This window comes from Ochotona princeps, chromosome 17, assembly GCF_030435755.1.
Source record: "Ochotona princeps isolate mOchPri1 chromosome 17, mOchPri1.hap1, whole genome shotgun sequence".
Classification (NCBI taxonomy): Eukaryota; Metazoa; Chordata; class Mammalia; order Lagomorpha; family Ochotonidae; genus Ochotona; species Ochotona princeps.
In genome coordinates this window covers 7,851,552-7,876,739 of record NC_080848.1, presented here as the reverse complement: position 1 = coordinate 7,876,739, position 25,188 = coordinate 7,851,552, and positions in this window count along the sequence as shown.

Sequence of the window (25,188 nt, the reverse complement as noted above, 5' to 3'; positions counted from 1 at the left end):
TGGTCAGGAAAATGTGTTTTTAAATATTCAGTTCTGTCTTCCTGCATTGCAAAGGTCCTGGAGCTTAGCTGGTGAATTGATGTCATTGTACGGTGGAGGAACCATGGATAAGATTTTCTGCAAGCTAATTCTTCATTGGATATGACACAGCAAGTAATGAGCATTTGCTGTGTCTGCCTGCCATATTTTGGAGTTTTCCTGTTATCTCAGCTGAGAGTTGGCTGGCCAGTCATCCTTTAATTAAAGAATTCACTTTGCTGGATGTTAAATGTTTGTCCACATTTGGCGATGATTCCATGCATGGCCCTGGAAATGTTCTAGATGTAAAGATTCTATTTTTTAAGGTCTCATCATTCTTGTCCTGGTAATTTGGACATCTCTCGGGAAATGTTTCAGTTGCAATGTTTGGCAGCTGTTGTATTACGTGAATATGACCGTGATGTTTGAAGTGCTCAGAAAAGTCCAAGAGTGTGACAATTGGGAAGGATAAGATGGAGGCGCCTTACCCTTCAGAGTCAAGCATTTTATACACATAGTGTAACAGAGGGGACATTTATGACAATCATGCTTTGGGAGCACCACTTAGGCTGTAGGACAGTGGGCATCAATCTTGTTCAATTGCTCTTTTTTCTCTAGAGGAAATTTTGTCCATGTTGTCTATTTTGTAAATCCTATGTATAGTTGTTTACTGTCTGTCATATGTATATCTCTCAAATCATCCCATATGTCTACATGGTGTTATTCCAGAGGCACATTGCCCCAGAATTACTTTCCTCAACTTCTTGTTACACTGTCCTAAGTACCATTCCTTTAACAAATAGCTAGTAAACCAACTAACTGATAAATTATTTTATTCCTTTACTTGCCAAATATGAACCGAGAACCAGTTTGCATGCATATTTTACTTCTATTTTAACTCTTTTTTCAAAACCACTTAAAAACTAAGGAAAATTTGTAAAAATACTCTAGGGTTCCCATACATATTCTTTATCAGTTTTCCCAAATATTGAAATTTATCACACTGATTGATTGTGCTCTTTCTTTGAACTTTTAGGGAGTTGAAAACATGAAGTCTTTTGTCCTGAAATGCTTCAACATGCTTCCTAAAAATAAGACCTTTCATATGTACTTTAGGAATGATTAATAAATTAGAAAATTGATGTGCATCTAATCCAGTTGTATACTCTGGAGGTTTTTGAAGTCTTTGTAAATAAAGAACCCTTTTTTGATGTTATATGTATACTTTTATTTTTATCTACAACTCCTGACTTATAACTCCCTCACCAGTTCAGGTCACACAAACTAGGCTTTGTATGAATCATGGAAATACCCCGTATTCCTAAAGAAGAAATGATGCATATAGAGAAGGGACTAGCCATGTTGAGTCTTGACATCCAGTCCACCAATGGTGATGCCCATGCAGTGGAGCCTCCATAAAAACCAAGCAGGATGGAGTGCTGAGAGCCACATTAGAGTGGAACAGGAGATTTCTAAATGGTGGTGAACTCGGAGACAGTATGGCTGCCCTATGCAATCCTTCATCTGTGTCGCTTGTGATATCTGGTATCATTCCATGATAAATGTGCTTCCTGGAGTGCTGGGGCTGCTCCAACAAATTTCTGCAACCCAAAGAGGGGATTGTGCAAACCCCCACTTATAGCCATTTAGAAGGATAGATGAAACTGGCACTGAAAGTCGGCAAAAGCAGGGCTGAATGGTCACCCTGTGGGTCTGATGCTACTTGCAGGCAGGCAGGACGAGTTAGATTTGTGGACACTTGACTGGTGCTGAGTTGAGACCTGACTGTTTGCTGGGTGGGAAAAGCCTTCTTTCCACTTGCCATCAAAGGCGATCTGTGTTGTGTCTATAGCATGAGACACTGAGTGTTGTTTTTTCCTTCCGTGTACAGAGAAGCCATGCATGCTATATGTTTTTTTCAAGAATTGTCTAGGACTGATCTCAAGGTAGAGCTGAACAGATGTGACAGAGATCAAATGACTCAAAATTCAGGAAATAGGCACTTTTTGATGTTCAAGCCAAAAGGTTTATAATCCTCATTCTAATAGAGCTTAGCAAGTTTCATCATTTGTCTGTGAGGTACTTTCTTATAAAAGAAAATTACATTTATAATTTTATTTAGCTCATGTAGTTGAAAGGCAGAGTTACAGAACATGGGGGAATGGAAACCACCAGTTGTGTATTTAACATCTCTCAGTAGCTGTTGCTTGGCATGGTCTCTAGAAGCGACCTAACTGGAGTAAACCTCCAAGTGCAGAATGCTAGGTTCTATGTGAGGCATGCTTTGGAGTAGAGTTCTAACACCCTTCAAATATTGCATGCAGTCTCATTGGAAAGCATGAGTCTTTTTCTTTTTTGATTAGAATTTCAGGAGTAGTGAGGCCCACCTCGGTCTGGGCTGTGGCACCCACCATCACACGAGACAATCGGATCTGGAGGTAGATTCTCTAGGGGTCTGTGTGGGCTCACCTTTGTGGGACTGCAGTACCTGCCAGTTTCCATGGAGAGCTGGGAGCTGTGACAGACTGATCTAGGCTGGACCACAGAATTCTCCTGATAGAAACCCATCTGATGCTCATGGGAGCTGGGGGCAGGGAGGAGGTTGAGAAGGGCCAGCTATAAGCACCTGTGTGCACAAGCAAGGGCTGGGACTGAGGGCAGACCATGCCAAGCAGGGCTGCTGCCCCAGCTGGCATGCTGGAGATCCAGAGCAGGCCTGGTAAAGGAACTTAGGGAACTCCTGTGCTAGTCCTCAGCTCCTGTTGGGGAGCACGGGAGTTGGAGCTGGGGGCAGGCCAGGTCGGGCAAGATTGCAACACTCATCTGTACTTGTATGTCTCAGGTCTGGGAACAGGCCAGGCTGGACCAGGCCTCAGCACCCACTGGCATACATGAGAAACAGGGCAGGGTGGGGGCTGCGCCTGGTTGAACTTGACTGCAACACCCACTATCAAGAGCTGAGACTGTGGGTGGGCCATGCCAGGCTAGACTGAAGCATCTGCCAGTATGTGCAAGACCTAGTGCTAGGAACATGCCTGGCAGGGTAACTCTGGGAATTTCCCTGCTAGGTTGCAGCTCCCACTAGTGAATATGGGAACTGGGGCTGTGGGAAGACCAGGCGGGGCAAGGTTGCAGAACTCCTTTATATGAATGTGGGCTTGGTCTGGGGGTAGGCTGGACTCGGCTAGGCTCCAGCACCTGATGGTTCTTGTGAGAGTCAGGATGGGCATGGGACAGGCTGGGTTAGGTGACAGCACCCTCCAGGTCACATGAAGCCAGGTCTGGGGGTACACCATACTGGGTTGGTCTGTAGTACCCATCAGTGAAAGCTGGAACGAGTATTGGCCAGTCAGGCTGGCCACAGTAACCACTGGTGAGTGCCAGGACCAGGGGCCAACCATGTTGGTTTGGGCTGTAGCACCCATCAAAATACACGATATCTGGTGCTGGGAGTGGGCCTGGTAGGGAAACCTGGGGATCTCCCCAGCTAGGCTGCAGTTCCTGCTGGTGAGCATGAGAGCTGGGGCTGGGAGCAGGCCAGACCAAGGTGGGCTACAGCACACATTTGCATATGTGTGGGCCAGGGCTAGGATCAGGCTGGGCAGGGTCAATCCACAACTCACACTGGGATGAGTGAGAGCTGGGATGGGGTGCGGATGAGGTTGTGTTGGACCACAATTCCTGCCAATTCACATGAGGGTTGGGGCTAGAAGTGGGCCAGGCTGAGCTATATTGCTACACTTTCTGGTGAGACTGAAGGCAGGCTGGGCTGAGCCAGGCTGCAGTACCTGCTGCCAAATACCCTGATGGGGGATCAGACCATCTTAGACTACGTCATTATACCTATTGGCATGTGCAAGATGTGGGGCTGGGAGCAACCCTGATAGGGAACCTCCAGGATTCCCCTGCTGGGTAGCTGCTTCCACAGTTAAGTGTGTGACGTAGGGGTTGGGGTAAGGCTGAAGCAAAGGCTGGCATGTGCATACACTAGAGCTGGGGATGCGGGCCTAGTGGGAATTATTGGGCGTTGCCCCAACTAGACCGCAGCACCTGCCAGTATATGTGAAGGCCAGGCCTGTGGCAGGCTGGCTGGGCTAGGCTCTGCAGCACCCATCAGTTCACAGGAGATATGGGGTTGGGCAGAACTGATCAGCAGCATACATACCCTTATGTGTGTGTTGGTTGGTGCCAGTGACAGACCAAACGTGACCTTGTACTTGCTGGTTCACAGGAATTAAGTCTGAGATGATCCCAGATGAGGTTTCCTGGGGGGCTCACCACCTAGACTGATGGATTTCTATCCTAGCCACAGGGAAAAAAGAAATCACAGGGTGTGTGTTCTAATCTTGGAGTGCATGCATTGGAACTGGGCCTCCTCAGTTGCTGATGCCTGTGTGTGTGGGACATGTTGGCCAGCTCATCTGGGGCCATCAACTGCCTTATCAGAGGATGCAAACTAAAACAGGTTAGACCACTCTCCTGGCTGAGATTTGCAGCATGTTCTTGGGTCTATGGATGCATTAGAGTGGACTTTGCAAACCAATAGACCCTGGGAAGATTTTCTTAACCATGGAGCAATGAAACCAACGATTTCTCAGAGCTGCCAAAAACACATGGGTAATACCCTCAGAACACTCTTGCCCACACCAGGGTCTCTAAGGCATCATCAAATGGCCATCCTCCATCCTTGGGGGTTGATGTAGTTTGACAGCAAGAAGTGGTCCCCTCTCCTTTTCCCCCATATGGGGGGAAACGTGATTTCCCTTAGGAATTCAGCAAAAAGGGTTTTACCTGAATCTAGAAAATCCGATTGAAAGCGGAAGCAAGTCTTTGTGTTTTCCAAATTCCCATTTGCTGAAATCGGTTCAAACTGATCACAATAACGTTATTTTAAGACATCGTCTCTCATCCGACCTTACCCCTCTACTACCACATTTCTTATTCTCTAGTTTGCCAGGGAAAATGACTAATCACATTGCAATTTGCAATCTGCCCTTGTGATTCGTGATTTGTCCTTGAAGTAGCTGAGCTGGCTGGCGTAGAATGGGACTGTTTTGGGATGTGGAGAACCGCTGCTTGAGATTGCCTGCGCCTGAAAGGAAGTGGTGAGTAGTGAAGAGGAAGTAGCTGTGACTGGCTTAGGGGAAGTGTCTCGGGTAATATTTTCCCTATTCCCAAGTTGACTTTTTACTTTTACCGTCAATAACTGATAACTCAGAGGATACAAATTTAACAATTCATTTCCTTCAGTAAATGGCTTAAGGAGACACGTTGTTTGTTGCCAGGCATTGGAGTGTGTAGCTGGGCTTTGGTACGACTTCAGATGGTCAGCCTTTGCTCTGAGTCTGTTTGCCGAAAAGCTGTCTCAGTCTGGAAGGTAGAATTGGGCAGAAGCTCATCTTCTTTGTAGCTCTCTGTGGATCAGGAAGCTTGGGAATAAAACTAATATGATTCTTTTCTTTTTTTCTTTCTAAATTAAATATAAGGCTTTTTTTTGAAGGGCAGAGTTATAGAGTGGTGGCTTTCCACTTGCTGATTTACTCCTAAAATGTTCACCACAGCTAGGTTTTGGCCAGGCTGGAACCAGGAACAAGGAACTCACTCCAGATCTCTCATGCGGCAGGCAAGGACCCACTGGAGCCATGGATTGCTACCACCCAGGAACTATGTTAGTATGTTAGAAGGGGAGCCGAGGCTCCTACCTAGGCAATCTAACCTTGTATGCAGGTATCCCAAGTTGTGTCTTAAAACCTGCTTCACATGCCACCCCCCCTCAGGATTGCAATTTTTGGATTAGTTCCTGAGTTGTCACTGAGTCTTGGAGTAAAATTGATGTGTGATTTCTCAGTTTGATCATCCAAGAAGGTATCAACATTTTCCTCTTACAAGGGGATTCAAGCAGTTTTCCCCCCTCTCTGGATTGCTAAGCACAAGTTGTTCTTGCAAGTGACATGAGCACCAGATATGTGTGATGCGATGTAGCAGTCACATAGAGAGCATCACACACTCATTGCTTTTCTCTTTTCTAGTGTTGCAGTGTGTGGCAGACTTCTCTTAGATCTGCAAGCTCCATCTCCTGTCATGTTTTTTTTCCCTCTCTCCTTCACCAAGAACTCTGCCTCTTCTCTGTGACTGGTCAAATGTAGATTGCGATGAACTTGATTTACATAGAAACTGCAAAACAGGTGGAAGATAACCTTTGACAAGCCCTCTCCCATGCCTTAGCAGTCAGTGCCACACAGGGGCTGCAGGAAGCTGCTTCCAGCAGGCTGAGACCCCTGTGGGACATGATAACACTGGGAGAGACACCTGGGAACAGTGGCACTTCATCAAGGAAGAAAACAGGATTTAAAATATAAACAACATCCTCAAAACACCAGTAAGGGCTCAGCTCACTCCTGGGTTTGTTTGATTCTATTCTTCTAAGAGTCTCATGAGAATCTTTATTGAAACAGGAAGATGGTCCAGAGATAAAACAAAGTTGCAAGATTTCCGGCAGACATCATCAAAAAGGGTTTTGTGTTGTTGCGGTTGATCTTTTATTTTTAAGCACATGAGTATGATCAAACTTGTCATATCAACAAGGCTGAACTTGTTTTCGGCTGAGCAGAAATTTACATACCTCACAACTGACACTATGTTAGGGGAAATGATGCAAATGGGAACAAAACAAAAAGAAGAAAGGGTTTTGATGATCTTGTCTTTCCAGAAGTACCTCTTCCGAAGCAGATGTTATGTGGCTAGGAACTCGCATTTACTTTTAACATATCGGTTACTCATTACTATGTCAATTAATTCCATAATGATGTAAATTTTTGCTGATGGTATGTTGGAGCTTTTAATTGACTGGGATGATACTCTGCTGGCTCTGTCTTCAGACCAGAAAGGGTATACCTAAGAAACCGTTGAACTCGACTGGACAATAAGATGCTGGACTCTATGTTTGGTATACGCTTGAAATGGGGGAATCTCAACTGAACTTGAGCTGTGGTTATGCAACAAGGTAGAGGAATCCACCATGGTGGGAGGGTTTGGGGAGGGGTGGGGAGAACCCAAGTACCTATGAAACTGTGTCACATAATACAATGTAATTAATGAATTAAAAATAATAAATAATTAAAAAAAACAAAAAACAAACAAACAAAAAAGAAATGCCATATTAATGCGAAAGATGCCATTAAGTATTCGCCACTCTAGCATGGGAGATGGATGTACAGGGAAAGCAGGCGGCTCTCGCAGAGTCTCAACAGCAGCTGATGGGCCAAATGCTGGAACCTAGACAGAATATTTCAGAACCAGCTCATCTGCCACTCACAGATTTAGCCTATCCGTACTACTTTTCATTAGTTAAAGTTTGGTTATTTTAGTTGTAAGTCATTTGGAACATCTTCACTGACACATTATACATTAAAACAATTCTTTTAAAAATCTGAGAGAGTGGGAGAGACAGAGTTCTTTTATCTGTTAATTTACTTCCCAAATGGCCACAAGGGCCAGGATCTGGCCAGGCCAAAGCCAGCAGCCAGCAGCTTTTTCCGAATCTCTCATGTGTGTTGTCCAGGTACCTGGACAATTTTTTTTTTTTTTACTGCTTTCCCAGGCCGTTAGCATGGAACTATCCTGGATGTGGAACACCTGAGATGAGAACAAGTACCCATACAGGATGCCAGCATTGCTGGTGGCGGCTCAGCCTGCTACGTCACAATGCAAGTCCCACCCTTTTTACTTTTTTAGGTAATGTATAAGTGTACTTTAAAACTTTTGTGGAGAAATGTTTCTTGAGTGCAAAAATTTTGAGATCCATGTATCCACAGGGTCTTATTTTTTAAGTCAAAGGTATTCACGTTATTTTTAAAAGTGTGCAATGCATAGATCTCAATTTGTTGCATCCAAATAAACTTATCTTTGATGCCATTTTTCTATGAACTGTTGAAGTCTCTTATATTATATCCAAACTATTGCTCAAAGCTGGTGAAGTGGAAAAGTAATGATCAGTACGTTAATGTTGTTGACGCAAAGTATCAGCGTATAGATTCAAAACTGTAATGAAATTTTATGCCAAAGGCGTTCTTTTTTTTTTTTTTAATCTTTCTGATGACAGTCAATGCCACTACATAGAAGCTTAAGAATTGGACTAAGAAATGTTTGGCTATAAATTATCAAGGGACTCTTATTGTTTACTGTCAGGAAAAAATTAGGTTACAGATAAATTGGGAAAGTAAATGACAAATTTCAGGTAAACATTTTTGCCTCTGAAAGGACATAACAACCATGAGTTCTACAAGAAGAACCAGTAAGGTGGGTGTCCCTGTGGGGTATTGTTGTCCCAAAGCACAGCCCTCTTTTTGGATTCAACTGTTTCTTTGGTTTGATTGCTATAGATGCTTCTGCAAAGTCACAAAATCTTCGAAGAGGAAGACATTCTAAAACAGATCTGTCCTGTCGTCTTGGAAAAGCTGCTATTTCTAACATTTAGCTCATATCACTGAATGATGAATTGGACAAAACAGCTCCAGATTGTCTAGCTGGTGATAAATTTAATCTTGTGATAGCTATCTTCATGTTATTCATTTATTCATTTGGGTAGAAAATATTTGTTGAACTCAAACTAGGTAAAAGGCATTACTTTAAGACCAAATACAGCAAAACCCACTGTCCTCAAGATCTAATATTCTAGCATGTTACCAAAGCACTCACTAATTACAGATAAAAAATGACAACTGATACAACCTGACAAAGATAAAAAAGCAGTTCCTTTATTAAATGTTACCAGAGGGTAACAATATGTCTCATTCGCTGTATATATTAACCCCTAATTCTTACCGCAAATTACCTGACTTATATTCTACAAGAATGAATAATTGTGATTCAGTCAAACACAATTACGGTTCAATTTCAAAGGTGAAAAAAGCCAGACACTTCCTAAATTGACTCTTTCCTCAGCACTGCACAGGTAAAGGTGTCAGAGCTGTGATTCTAACTCAGGGCCCCATAATTCCAAGTCCATATTCACAACAACTGTAGCCTACTGAATCAGAATGGCAGAACATACAATTGAATATGACCTATATGAGCTTAAAAGAAAGTTGGAAGTCATTGATGAATTACCCTGAGTTTTAATATAAAAGGCCGGTTCCCATTGACTTAACTTTATTGTCATCTTCTTCTTCAAGTGACATTTTCATTTAGTCCTTGCAATGATATCTAGGTATCATGAAAGGACCTGAAGGAAGAGCTTTCTCATAAACAATTCACTCCAGTGAATCATTTCTTCTTATGATCAACACGAATTAATTTAAATACTGAACTTCCAGAGAGGGTTTTGTGCGAAGTTTCCTTAACATTCTGATCTTTTCCAATGCACATAAGTAAATTGACCGGGTCTATCTACAAGAGGTTCCGTGTTACTTTCATGCATAATACCACCAATCCTTGCAAAGAGTTAAGGAGCTGTGGCTTCCTGCAGGAAATCTGTCACTGAGTCCAGGACCTGGAACGGAAACATTAAGTGTATCGTGGGAGAAAAGGAAAGCAAAGTGCTAAAGTTGTTACTCTGGGTAGAGGATATTGGAGCATCCTGCAAAAAACTTCCTGTTTAGCCAGGAGACTAGAAAACAAGATGAAAAACATCCAACTTCAATGACTATTGTGTAAATATATTTTTATACTTTCATTATCTTGGGCATGCTTTACTCACAAGAACTTGAGTTTCCCAAGTTAGTCATTGAATCCCATCCAGCCCCCTGTCTTCCCTGTTTTGGCTGCTGTGACAAATCTCTGTGTCACTCTAGTGTTAGGTGATCTCTGGGCCCCTGCTGCTCCAGCACGGCTTCCTCTGCCCCTGTTGCCCAGAATGTGTTTACTTCTGCTTGTACTGAATACTTTCTGAATCAGAGAAGGCATTTAAAGAAAAATGTTGGATTCAGCTGTATTGCTTTCTCTACAGTCAGGCTCTTGCTGCCTTTTCCACTGCTGAATTTGAGGTATGAGTGACTTGATAAGAGACATTGATGATTAAAGGAAACTAAGTTGCTCTCTGCTTTCCATTCCCAAACTCTTTCAGAAGGTAGAATGAGATGACATTCAAGGAGAAAAAAGTGGAATTTCAAATTCTTCGACCAATAGGTCAGGTGCTTAAGCTGATCATTTAGGAGTACCCAACTACGTTGCTGAGTTTTGATTTCTGACTCTGGCTTCTTACCAGTTTGGACTCAGGAAAGCAGTGGCGATGGCTGAAATAGATGGGATCCCACCACCGGCATGGGAGAACCGTGTTGAACTTCCGGTTCCCAGCTTCACCCTGGCTCAGTCCTAAACATTGTAGGAGGGAGCTGGCAGATGGAAATTTGTCTGTCTCTTTCTTTTCCTGTGTCTTCACTCCACTTCTCACATAAATGCCTTTAAAAAAAAGTTCAATCATTTGGGAAAGTTCCTGACTTTTGGCCAAACTTATCCCAAAAGATGTTATGCTGTGTAGTGTTAAATGTGAGGTCCTCATGAAGCTCTCACATATTAGCATTTAGTTCTGTTTTCCATGAATGTTCTGAAGTTCCCTTCTGTTATCTCACTCTGATATTTTTTAACTCTCAGAGCTATACCAGTGCTCAGAGAGGTCTGGTTACAGCTGTATACTCTCTGCCTCATTTTAAGAAAATTATTTATTTTAAAGATTTACAGACTGAGAAGCAGATACAGATGGACAGAGAGAGAGAAAGAGAGAGAGAGAGAGAGAGAGAGAGAGAGAGAGAGAATTTTCTATCAACCAGTTCTCTGTCCAAATGACCACAGAAGTCTGAATTGAGTCATTCAGGAGCCAGGGGCATCTTCCAGTCTCTCACATAGGTATAGGGGCCTAAACACTTACAGTCCTCCCTGCTTTTTCAGGCTATTAAGCAAGAAACCTAATAGGAAGCGGAGCACACAGGACTCAATCAGAACCCACATGGAATGCCAATCGGAATGCCAGCTTCACAGATACCAGCTTTGCCACCATGCTATAGGACCAGTCACAATGCTCTTAAATGCCTTGGTGCACTTAAGAGCAGGATACTGCTACTAAAGGGCTGTCTTATTGTAATAATATGGGGGAAATGATGATGGATGGGGGGATGGTGGGAGGAAAAAACAGGAATGTATCGTGGAAAACTGTTTAAAAAAAACTTGAAAAAAGAGTTTTATATTCTTCTTTTTTTTTTTTTTCCTTTTTTTTTTTTTTATTCTTTTTTTCTTTTCGTTTGTTTTTGTTTTCTTTTTTTTTCTTTTTTTTTTATTTTTTTCTTATTTTTTTTTTTCTTCTTTTTTATTCTTCTTTTACAATACTGATTATACTTTCATTATGTTTTCTGCTTCAGACTGGGTGTTTAGCCTAGAAGTAAAAAAAAAAAAAATGTGGTGTGGGATGCCGGCATTTCAGAATTGAGAGTTTGGGTTTGAGTCCTGCTTCCCATCCAGTTCCCTTCTGGTATGTACCCTGGGAGGCAGCCAGAAGAGGCTCACGTATTTGGGGCTCTGCAAGGAAACCAACTGATGGCCGCTCTTTGTGCCTGGTTATCTTGTGGCCCCTCTCTTCCTTTATAGACAGATAGCTTCTAAAGGTTATGGTTCTTGGTGTGCTTTCAACGTCACTGCTGACTGGATTTCCTCCATCATGGCAATAGTTGGGGCCCGGCAGACTGTTTCGTGCAGTTTCGTGTCCGAGTCGCTCACAGCTGAGGAATGACTGCTCATCTTCACGGAACCTCTGTGAGCCGGGTATCGCCAGCCCCAATGTTCCAGAGGAACAAGGAAGCCAAGAATGGAGGGACTATGCCAAGTTCCTACCTCATTAGTAAATGTTAAAAATGATGCATGAATTCAGATCCCATTCTCCTAACCATTGTGCATTTTCCCTCTTAATGAATTCTCATAGTGATTTCGTGCAAAATGTATTGAAGATATTTGCTATCACATTTCTGTCTACAGATCTATAGAGTTTTACCAAAAAAAACTTGAAAATCTCTTTTCAAAAAATTTAAAAGTTCATATACTTTGATAATAACTCAATTTTCAGAGCCATGTTCTACAAAAATGAACAAAAGATGAAGAAAAAAATTTATGCAGAAATTTATATGCGATATAAAATAATTCACAAAGGCTGGAATATAAACTAAGAATGATATAGCTTTTTGAAACTTGTTATTGAGACATGAGCTCAAGCACAAAATACATACAGTCCTTCAAATAATGTTTATAAAGTATATTCAATAGAATAAAAAATCAGGTTAAAGCATGCCAATGTGAAGATAAATATGTTTGAAGTTTTAACACATAAATACCAGGTTACTTTACCCACATTTTTTCATAAACATCTCTAAAATCATAAATACATGTGCAACCAGGACTGGCTACATCATTGTAGGCCTATGTGCAAAATGACAAGTTGGAACTCCGTGGACAAAATTTATTAAGAATTTAAGATGGAGACAGGAGAATTTTAAATAAAAAATGAGGCCCTTTGGAGTGAGGAGTCCTGTGTGACTGCTCAGGTTGTATGGTTACAAAGACAGCCTTGTATGCCCACTTTGAAAATAAGTTCAAGGAAATATGTTCAGCTGTTTCTTTTTTTTTTTTTAAGATTTATTTTATTCTTATTGGAAAGGCAGATATACGGAGAGGAGGAGAGACAGAGAGGCAGGTCTCTGTCCGATGATTCACTCCCCAAGTGACTGCATTGGCCGGTGCTGTGCCAATCCAAAGCCAGGAGCCAGGAACCTCCTCCAGGTCTCCCACGGAGATGCGGAGTCCAAGGCTTTGGGCCATCCTCGATTGCTTCCCCAGGCCACAAGCAGGGAGCTGGGTGGCAGTGGAACTGCCGGGATTAGAACCGGCACCCACCTGGGATCCCGGCACGTTCAGGGCAAGGACTTCAGCTGCTAGGCCATGCCTCTGGGCCTTTACCTAGCTTTTTTTCAAGGTCTGTATTGCTTGCTATGTTTAAGAGTGCAAATCTATAAATCCCACAAAGCTTTAGAATCTAGCCTTAGTCTTCATCGTTACGAAGAAAATATGACTCTTTGCTACAGACTACCCCAAAATACTTCTTCTCATAGATTTGGCTGTTTCATCAATAACTGCTTAATAATAAGTTTACTTTTTAGAAAAAATTGATGGAAGTTGATGAAGTTGTCATTATTGTCCTTGTGCTTTTCATTTTCCCTCATTTTCTTCCTTTAGCTACTTTGTATGTTGCAATGCATTACCATTTATGAGAAAAACTAATTGTTCAAATGTAATTGACTATGTGCAAAATCCCATATGGGGCAGTTTACATACGGGTTTGATTGTGGCCTCTGGGATTTCCTTACTGGACGCTCCATTTGGCAATAGTATGAAATGGTGAGACTTCAACAGGTGGGAACTAGTGTGAGGTTGTTAGGGACGTGCCCTTCAAAGGATTGGAGTTCTTCCCTTCAGGCCCCAGTCCCGCTCTGGCTTCCATGTCTGGCCACGTGACCTGCCCTTACATGCCCTCCCACCGTGACACATTCCTCTGCGAGATTCTCACCATAGCCTGATGCACGGACCTGCCTGCTATTCAAGTTTTTATTCCCCCAAACTATGTGTTGAGTAAGACTCCTGTTTGCATAAACCAAGCATGGAAATAGATGAATAGCCCACACAAAGTAAATTACAGAATATTCTTGACTCTTTTCTTGAGCAGTCCGAAAAAAGAAGAGCATGTTAATGATGGAATTTATGTGTTTGTATCTAAGGTTAAAGTATTACTAAGAAATAAATCTGGTATTAGAATCCAGGTGAGATAAGTCAATCTCCAAATCAGGCCACGATTCCTTCCATTTCCGTCCGAGCCTGTACAATTTCTCAGGTCAAGAATGAGGACCATTCCTCTCACACTTGAAGTAAGGAAAGGCCTTAGAACTTGCTTTGACCAACAGAATGAAATAGGTGTGACTGTCTGGGACTTTAAAGTCTGGGCCTTAAGAGACCTGATAGCTTGTGCTTCCTAGCCACTATGCCGTAAGGAAATCCAGGCTGGACACTGCGTGCTTGGAGACTACAAAGAGAGATTGGAAATACACAGGTAACGTGCAAACCTCACCAGCTATTGGATATGGCAGCTCTATAAACCAAAAAACACAAAGTATTGTAATGTATGCTAGCACAGACATAAGTAAGACAAAGCAAAAACAATACTATAAAATCCAGAATAAAAAGTAACCTTGGTGTGTGTGTGTGTGTGTGTGTGTGTAGAGGATAGTTTTATAAAAGACTGGCAACAGCTGACTTGCATGTTTAAGGGTCTGTGGGTTTCCCTAAACAGAAAAGAACATCTCTAGAAAATCCATAGAGATGCAACTGCTTAAAACATCTTTAGGAAATTAAGAGTAGTTTTCATGTCTTTAGTTTTTTTTTTTAATTAAAAACATTTTTTAATTTTTATTTTTAGAGTTTCAAGCCACAAGGTATGAACATTTTTACAATGTAATGTCTGTGCCAGCAGGTGTGAAGGCTGGATAGGAGGGAGAGTTTCCCGCAAACATCAGTGGGAAGGATTTATTCTTTTAAATATGATGTCCTCTACACGGATTTCTTATTTTTTTGGAGGGGGACAATATTTGAATTGTTAATTTCCTGAGGCTCATGCAATAAATCGTCACACACTGCAAGGCATAAAGCACAATCTACTCTGTTACACTTCTGGAGGCTGGGAGTCTGGAAGGAAGGTGTTGCCAGATGTTATACTTCTGGAGGCTGGGAGTCTGGAAGGAAGGTGTTGCCAGAATGGTGCTTCTATTGGTGGTGTTACGACACAATCTCTCAACTTCTGGTGGCTTCAGGCGTTTGGTGTTTTGCAGCAGCTTCACTTCCGCTTTCATGTGGCCTCATTTGTGTCTTTTCCTGTTCCTGTAAACATATTGTCACTGGAATTAGCACTACTCTAATCCAGGATGGTCAGATTATGGGGACTTTTGTTTAATTATATCTGCAAAGACCCTCTTTCCCAAATATGTAGTCACTTATTAGGTTCTGGAGAGATATAAATTCAGATGGGACTCACAAATCAGTCCACTACAGATAGTAAAGAAAAATCTCCCTTTGCCAACGATTCACATTTAAGGATGGATTTATTTATGATTTTTTTTTTAGGGAGTCAGGGCCTGCACCTAAACCTTGCAGGGTATTTCCAACATTTTCTTCCAAAAGTTTGAAAGTTTCTGGATGTAAGTTTAGGTCTTTTATCCATTTAGATTTGATCTTAGTGTATGGTGAAAGATGTGGGTCTAACTTCTTGTTTCTGCAGGCTATCAACCAGTTGTCCCAACAGCAGTTGTTAAGAGACCTTCCAATTTCCCTGGATTGTTGTCTGTTTTTTTGTCAAAGATTATTTGGCTGAACCTATGTGGGTTCCCTTCTGCTGCTTGTGTTCTACTCCACTGATCCTCCTCTCTGTCTTTGTTTTAATAACCACCACCCTATAGTATGTCCAGAGGTCTGGAATTGTAATCCCCCCATTAGATTCCTATTCTTCATGATGTTTCTAGCTATTCGTGTTTTTTTGTGTTTCCAGATGAACCTTTGTATCATTTTTTCCAGTTTTATAAAGAATGTTTTGGGTAGTTTGATTGGGATTGTGTTGAATGTATATATTACTTTTGGTAGTATGGACATTTTGATGATACTGATTTTACCCATCCAGGAACATTGTATGTTTCTCCATTTTTTGAAGTCTTCTTCAATTTCTTTTTTAAGTTTTTTGTAGTTTTCTTCAAAGAGGCCTTCTACATTTTTAGTTAGGTTTATCCCTAGATACTTCATTTTCTTCTCTGTTATTTGAACAGTACCCTGCTGGTTAGATCTTTTTCTATCTTGGGGCTTTTTGTTCATTTATTTTGTACCCTGCCATGCCACCAAACTCTCGTATAAGTTCTAGCAGTCTCTGTATTGAGTCTTTTGGTTCTTCTACGTATAGGATCATGCCATCTGTGAATAATGATGGCTTGACTTCTTTGTTTCCCATTTGAGTTCCTTTGATTTTGTTTTCTTGTCCTATGGCCTCTGCGAGTACTGCTAGGACTATGTTGAGTAGCAGTGGTGATGGTGGACATCCTTGGCTTGTTCTAGATCTCAGTTTTCACATTGGACTTTCATCTTTACACTTTTTCTCAGCAAAAAGTGGAGTTTGAAATTTTTGATAGACTCCAGTTATTTTTGTGTTATACCTTAGGTTTATAATCTTAAAGGCTTTTAAGGATCCATTGAGTACATCGCATGATAAAATTTTACCTCCTAAGAGAACACACTGCATTTTGATAGATTTAAGACACTTATTCAATGGAATGGAGAGAGTGTTTAGGCTTGTGGGAACTGTTTCTTTATTCTTCTAGTTGTCACCAGTGGGAACTATAGTAATTTTGGGTGTTTCCTTTACAAAGTCTGTATCTGCAGCAGGCAGCAGTGAGTCTATCTTATTAAAGTCTTCTCATGAATATGGAACAGCATCTAATTTCTTGGTTTTTCTAATCACCATCACCATCTGGAAAATTCCCTCACTGAACAAGTAACTGTTAATGATATTGTCCTGGCTTCCAGAACAAAACAGAAAGACAGGCCTTCCAGAAAATCCAAGTCTGTGATTTGCTTGCCGGCTCTATTTCTCTATGCGGATTCTCTTTGTGTGTTTCAAACACTCACTGACTCTAGAGTCTATCAGATCAAGATTCCCAACAGTTGGTTTCAGCAATAAAGAATGAGCCTGGCCCGCAAGTCCACGTCGCTCACTTACATGGTAACAGTCAGCCATCACAAGCATGGCTGCTTTGGATAAGCTCTTTGTTATCTTTTAAGAAGCTAAGAATTATAATTGCCATGCAAACATAACATCATAAAGACAAAGCACCTTATGAGGGAGGGCCAAGCACCTGTGAATTTTCTCCTAGCCTTCCTCACTTTCCTCATGGTTTGGCCATCAGCTGTTTTCGTGATCTAGGTATGAAGTGGAGATTCTTCACTCTCATACATTCTGTGGGTGAAACCTGTGAATTAAACTGATCCAAGACAGATTTACGGAAGAAAATTATGTTGTAGTTATTTACTCTATTTACATGCACGTGAGTTTCACAGAAGAGAAGAACTCAAAGGAGCAGTTGAACTTGAGGCTTTATACACGGTGTAACAAAGAGCTGCAAGTGTTAGAGAGTGATGACGCAGAAGAGGGTGATTTCTGTCTCCCAGGCATGGTAAACTGTGAGGAGGTAAGTATGTTGGGACAACTAACAATAGACAAAAAATTCTTTAGGAAAGCCTTTTGCATAGCGGTCCCCCTTCCCAGCAAGGGATAATGTGGCAAGCCCTCCAGTGACTGCTTCAGAATGCAAAGTAGTGCTGAAACCTTTGGATACTGCATTCTTTCCCTATTCATGCGTACACCCCCATGAAAAAGTGAAATTTAGAAATTAGGCACAGTAAGAGACAATAACCGATACCAAAATACAACAATTTCAGCAAGACATCATCAACACCGTTAGCATCATTGTTTAGTCTTGTGCTTCTGGGGACATGATTAATAAAAGGTGTTGCTTGAATACAAAGCTTGGGACACAATGACTACTGTTTTGCCCTGATAACCAACATGGCTACTAAGGGGCCAGTGGGCAGGTCTCCCATGCAGCACACATTCGCTGGATGTAGAGAGTCTTCACAGGCAGGACGGAGTAGCAGAGCATGAGATGCCATGGTGCTATTCAGATGGCACACAGCTGAAAGCTAAGGAGACATCTCCACCTGGAATTTTCCACTTCATATTTTTAGACCATGTTTGACCCTAGTCATTGAAAATACGGAAAGTGAAGCCGCAGTTAAGGGAGGAGCCGTTTTACCTCGGTGCTTTCTCTGTCTCTGATGCCAGAGGTTATTCTTTTCATTTGGACAGAGGATGAGGGAAGCGATGTTTTCCCAGTGGATGTGGGTGGGTAGCTCTTTGCCGTCTGTATTTCCTCTGCTTTCTCTAGGTGAAGATATCAAAGTAACATATTTTGAGATGGCATATTCTGATTCGCTTTTTAAAGCAGTAGTTCCTGCAGTGTTAGTGTAGCACAGACTCTCTAAAGAGTTCTACATCTGAAACACAGTGACTTAAATGTAAAGTCAGGTCTGTACGAACCGCCTGTTTGCCACGGAAAGATTTGTCATAGATGAGACCAGCAGGCAATGTGCTGAGAAACCACGTCAGTCCTACTTAAAGTTCTGCAGGTTTAGAGAGTGTGTCCTGCCGCCTGGAAGCCAATGCTCCAAATACTGTTCTGAGTTGCATTTTTGTGAGTTTGTGTGGAGCCCTTAAGGAGGACTCTTTTAAGGATTAGGAAAATCTGTGAATTGAGAAAAGGAGAAGCTAGGTGGCGCTGGCTGCCATGGGCTACACAAGATAAATCTACAATCGAAGCATGCCCCTGTGCCCAGAGCACACAAGTGCAGACCGTTCTAGGGAGGCTGGTATGAAATGCAAGGAGACTGCTTTGAAACGAAAGAGAACTAGAGGTTCTACTGCGCTTTTGGCAGACTATCCAACATCCCCCACGCTCTGAATGTGACCTATTCTGTCTGATTTGCACTCACCCATTTCCTAAAGGAACCCCTGGTCCTTTGCTTTCTTAAGACTCTCTTGGGTCTTTTTGGTCTTGCGGTCACCACTGACTTGGCGTTCCACAGGAAAACCAGACGTTCCAAAATAGGAATCGGAAGAGAACTTGGTTCCAGTCCCTTTTCCATGAATGCCATTTTCCATCAGCAACGTAACCTGTATATTTGGAATATTTTCCCGCTAGCACTGACTTCCACAAGCTGCAATGCCTATCAGAGAATAAAGCTGTTTAGTAGAAAGACCGAAATTATGGCTTAGAACACAGGAAGGTGGTACCAGCCTGCAAGGCCCCACGAAATAAGAGACCCAAAGTGAGCAGTGTCGGTGAGGCAAATTAATAGAAGTAGGAAGCTGTTGAATTTCTAGCCACAGCCTCTGGTCAGATCACTTTCTGTGGGGTCACTAAGCCACAACACAGGGATGATTCATTTTGTAAGCAGGTGACTACACTGCAGTCAGGATATAATAGTGCGAAATAATCTTCAACTTTATGAGAGCTTATACATGTTTTATAGACAAATATTACATCACATTTACAAATTTAATAAAATCCATTTATTGAAAATAATAGTACTACACTAAAATGAACAATTCAAGTTAATAGTTCTGACGGTCCTGGAAATATCTTTGGAGTATAGTGTACATACATTGGTAATATGATGCGTTTCTTACAGAAGACAAAGCAAGCATGCCACTGATTTATTTAGCACATCCCGGCTGATGAAAAATGTTGATGCTAATTCATACCCAGACGGAAAAGGCTTACCAGGCTGGCAGACAGGTCGTAAACTATTTTTCACTGGTCAAAGACATCCTAGATTCTTTGCTGTTGTTCTGTGGTCTTGGTGAACATTTCCACCCTCTGTGCCCCCAGGCTACCTTCTTCCTGACCATCAGTGGAGTCTGCTTGCCCGAGAATCACCCTTTTCCTTTATCCTTTTTTTTTTTTTTGATACTCCTCACTCCTGTTCAGCCAATACATACCATTACAGTCTCTTGGTTCAACCTGGCAGCAGAGTCCTGATGAAAATTTTCATGGAAGAAATTACGAGTTAAGAAGTTCAAATTTACTTCTACCATAGGAGTGGGTTTCAACCTCATCTAGGTAAAAAAGACCACCAAAAATAATGTTAAGGGAAAAATAAGTTTAAGAATGTTGAGAACATATTTATCTTACGTATGACAGTATTTTTGGCCCCTGGTGTAATGCTTGGGGTACAGTAAGTTTTCCTTAGGTGAGCTTTTTGTATCTGAGGACGTGAGACTTTCTGTCAAGATAGGTTATTAAGTAGTGAACCAATGATCTTGAGCGAATTGCATGTAGAACACTGTTAGAAGCTATAGAGGCACATTGCTTCCTGTTCCCTAACAGGTTGCCTACTAGTAAGCTTTACATTTGTAAGGAGATGTTAAACCATATTGGCTAGGACCATCTGCTTCAACACCTATTTGTATTCGATCTAGTAGGTTAGATAAATGCCTCAAGAAACCAGAAAGCCAACTCATGTTCTCAGATAAGTATGCCCAATGTCCATCAACTCTGTGTCAGCTGGGTCTTGTCCATGAAATTATCTGCTTTCAGTGCTTAAACAAAGGTGAAGACTTACAGGAATCTGTTTCTCTGTTCCCAGAACAGCACCCTTGAGTCTTTGAGGTCGTATTCATGTTGGCATCCTTGGCAGGTTCGGAGCACGAAGTCTTCCGAGTTAGGTGTCATGACTACTTTAAAATGCCAAATCCCTGTATTGTGTGTCAAGAGTATTTCACTTCTCATGGTGCAGACACAAGTTTTTGTTCTATGGCAGAGAACCACATTTATCTAAATTTCATTTTTCACTATAATAACATTCTGTGTGGATACACATCAAAACCCTCATTTCTTTTTTGTGACATTTAAGCATTCACTGGTAAATTGTGGAGCGACCAGGGCCACATAATTTACTGTTGTGAGGGGCTACTCTGTGCATGCTGGGATGTTTAACAACATCCTGAGCCTTTGCCACCAGGTGCCAGTAGAATACTGCCTGCCTACCAATGTCCCTAGCTATTGCTGAATGTTGGAGGAAGTGTTGCAACCTGTTAAGAATTACATTTATGCATTTTTTGCACCGAATCATTAAATACCATTACTCAATGGACATGATTAGCCAATGGCTTTTATCTGCCGAAGTTATTCAAAATCCCATTTGAGAAAACTGCCAGTTCTGAGGGGCAAAAATAATGGCTCAGTCCTTATCAATATTTCTTCACCAAAAACGCCTTCTTCTAGGGACATCATCCCCATTCACCTTGGATTGTTTTCTTCTTTAGTTGTTTTTGACCGACTAAGGCTGGTATTGCCAATGGAGACCAGCTGTACAACTTCTGGAGAGTTCTTTGGAGGAGGAGAATTGCCTGAGCAAGCTCACCACAGATTTTAGGGGCATGTTTTGATTGGTTATATAATCCACAGTTTCTGGCTTGCTCTGGAAGTTGCTTATCATTGCTCTTCAAGCAGATAGAAAAGATAAGATATGCCCTTGTAAATAGGCCATTTCTTTATTATTTAGGCTTGTGTGAAGGGAATAGTACATACGATAAGAAAACAGCCTTACAGATGGAGAAGAGCTTCAAGGGCAAGGCGGACATTCAGGGTTGGCTTTCAGGTAGTATAGCTAGCATAGTAGGACAGAGGCCATGCACATGCCTTCTCAGAAGTTTAGGAATCAAAAGATACCACCAGTTTCATAGGTGCCATCCTAAAGTGATTCAATTATTTTTTGAGCTCTCAAAATGCTGGCTTACTCCAAATGTCAGTCATTGCTGAAGATGAAGCTGTGAGCTAGCCATGTTTCACAAACAGGAGCCAGGAACTCAATGACTAGAGCCACCACTGTTACCTCCTAGTGTTTGCACGAACAGGAGGCTTGAGTCCAATGCTGGAGCCTGATCTTGCACCAAGGAATTCTGTTATGGGATGAGTTTTAACTGGTAGGTCAAGGTAGATTCCCATCGGTGATTCTATCAAATGTTTTAAACCTGTCTGTCTAGACTTACAGAAGTGAAGAACAGAGTTTACAGGAGCCAGGGGTTATTACGAGAAGTAACTGGAGAGTTTCTATTATGCAAGATGGTAAGAGGTGTCACATTGTACCTATAGATAGTAAACACAGGTATCTGTTAGAGGGTAGATATTACATTTTGTTCTCTTCTATCATGATGAAATTTTTAAAATAGGGAGAGTATGAAATGTCTTCAAGAAGTTCATGGAAAACACAGATTATGAGGAAACTATGGATGAAATTTCCAGTTTTCCTTTGAAACAAACGTATCTGTTAATTCTGGCTTCCATTAATTTTTTGAAGTATCCTTGTAAACATGACAAAACAAAACAAAATTAGAAAGTCAATATTTAGATGAAAGAGTTCAATTTGCCTATCACAATTTTCTGAGCAAAGGGAATGGGTGCTGGTTCATGCCCAGCTGCTCCATTTGTAATCCAGCTCACTGCTATGGCTTGGCAAAGTATCAGAAAGCGTCAAGACTTTGGGACCCTGCACCTATGTGGGAGACCTGGAAGAAACTCCTGGCTCCCAGCTTCGGATCAGCTGCTGGATCCATTTGGGGGAATGGACCAATGGATGGAAAACCTCTCTGTCTTTCTCTGATCTTTCCCTCTCTGTAAAATCTGCCTTCCATATAAAAATAAATTAGAAAAAAAAAGAATTTAAGGATGAGACACAGATACAGAGGAATAAGACTTATGTGCATGGCAAGTGAAAGTATAATCTCAAGAAGGGATGTAGGTTTGTTTGGGTATGAACCCTGTTCAGCCATGATAAGGGCCAGCCTTTTACAGAGTCTGAAAGCCTGGACTGCTCTGTCTGGGCAGAGTTTCATCTGTGCTTATAGGTGGTAATGTTTGGGACTGGATTTTAGTACTACCCATTCCCTTTGCTTTTCTGGAAATCTTGAAAGGGTCGTTATCTTGGGTGCATCATAGAAGTAGTAGAGTTAAGCATAGTAATTTTATTATAGTATTTTAATGGCTTAAAATCATGGAGATGCAACTGGCACACACCTGCTGGTGACTTATTCATTAGCATCTAGGCATCTTTTCTTGGGGTGGGGGGAGGGTGGTATTGTTCCATTGCCAGAGGTTACTATTGTTTAGTGTAAGGAGGCTTTTGCAGTGGGAAATACTCTGCTGTTTTGGCAGAATGGTCAGCTGTTTCCTGCTATCTATGCTCCTCCTACAATCGGATGCTTTCTGATTCCTATGCTGACTGAACGTCAGCTGTCTCAGTCCTCATCTCATCTACTAATTCTGCAGGTTTCTCTTGCCTTGCATTTCTCTGGCACTATTTTTCTTATTCTGCATCCTTCAGCAAGTAGATAGCCATAAGACATTAAGCATATAGAGATAAATAGGTGCAAATTTACCTTGCGGGTTCCTGGGGAGGAGATGCGACTGAAAAGAAATGAGGGGGGGGAGCACACTGACAAAGTTTATTTCCAGGGTTGTAGCTCTTCTACTCTTAGTAAAGCAACAGTTCAGCCACAACTCAGAATTAAATCGTGTCTGGAAGCAGAGAGTTCAAGAAAGCTAACAAGGCAACTTGGTCAAAGCATTATTAAAGTAGGGAATAGATAAGGAGTACCGTCTGCCCTTGGTTAACTGGCTAGACAGAGCACAGATGTTTGCCTATCATCGAGGAGAACACGAAAGCACATCCAAGGACTCACTGGGTCAAGAGTGCACTTCGGGTGAGAGGCCCTCCACCTCCTCTTTCCTGGAGTCTCTTCTCAACAGGATCCCACGGGGCTTTGCTGTCCCAGCTATGCTGTTGGATGTTTTCTAACAGATAGGCATCTGTACAGCAGTGTAGACACTGCTAGTATGCTCTCATCCACTGTGTGAGTGCCTGAGTTTGAGTTCTGGTTGTTTTTAATTCCAGCTTTCAGCTAATGTGTACTCTAGGAAGCTGCATGTGGTTGCTCAAGTACTTGAGTCACTTCCATCCATATGGGAGACCTGGATTGAGTCTCTGTCCTCTGCTTTGAACTAGCCCAGCTCTGGCTGTTGCAAGCATTTGGGGAATGAACCATCAGATGAAAGATCGTTATCTGTCTGTCTCTGTCTCTTTTTGTCTTCCAAGCAAAACAAATCAACAAACTTGTAGGGAAACAATTGGGAGAAATGTCAAATAAAAAAAAAAAGAGAGAAGGAGTTGGCATAGATTGGGCAAGCCTTCAGCCTGTGAAGCAAGTCTACCCCAAATGCAAAAGAGAAAGGAAGCTTTAAACCCTGCTGTAGTTCAACGAAATTCAACAATGTCCTTGGGAATCCTCAAGCAACCATCAGCTGTCAGAACAGTTTCTGTCTTTTGAGAATGGGTTTGCCTGGAGTTCCTGTTACGTTCAGCTGTTGGCCAGGAGTGGCCTACCGTTAGAGTACAAATGTGACATGGGATTTAAGAAATTAGCAGGCAAGGCCCTTGCTCAACCATCCTGTCTACATTTGGAGATCTGTAATGAGCATTCTCATCTTGATATGTATTACGAAATATAATATGGATACTAGACGTGCAACTATAAAATTATTACCTAAGTCTCCATAATGTGGTCTAAGTACTGTAGAAGAGGTATAAACTTCTCTGGAGATCAGAAAAAAAGAATGAGTATCACTCCCTGATAATGGCCTAGGAAGGAAGAGGAAAATGGCCCAAGTTCTCGGGCCTCTGCACCCATGTGAAATACTCAGAGGAAGCTTCTGACTCCCAGCTTTGGACCAGACCATCTCTGGCCATTGTGATTATTTGGGGAGTGAACCAGTGGATGGAAGATTCTCTTTCTCTCTGAAATTTTGGCTTCCAAGTGAAATAAATAAATCATTTAAAAAAGTTGTCCTAGACATCCCTTGGAGAGTGACCAAGATTCTGATAAGTTAACATTGGCTAAAAGGAGAGGGAATTTCTCAAGGAACAAAAAGAGAGTCTAATTTCAGAAGGAGAGTAATATATATTGTATCTGACAGGAAAAAGGAAATGTTCTAGGGAGGATGGAATATCAAGTGTAAGAGAGGAGTGAAAATAGACACCCTAATGGATACGAAAGGTAGCCATGACATTCAATTTGAAAAGTGTCTGGGAATTGTGAGTTCAAGGTGCTAAAATCATTTTCATACGATAGTTGAGTATATTTGGGAGCAGTGGCGAGAGAAGCATAGAAGAGTAGAAGTTGGTGAGTGGTGGTGGATGACTTAGAATTACAGACTACAGTGAAAGGGAAAAAAAGAAGCAGCTAAAAATAAGAGGTATAAATTACTGACGAAGAGATGTCAAGATAATGAAGTGCTAATGCTTGTCCGAGTACCTAGAGTATGAACATTTATTCTGAAGCAATCGATAATTACAGTGAGTATGTGATAAACGTTATCTCCACAGGCAGACTGTGAGTACATTGAAGGTTTATTCATCTTGGTATATCCCTGAGACCAGGCTCCAATACACTACATAATATATCCAGTAAGAACCTTTTGAATGGATGAATGA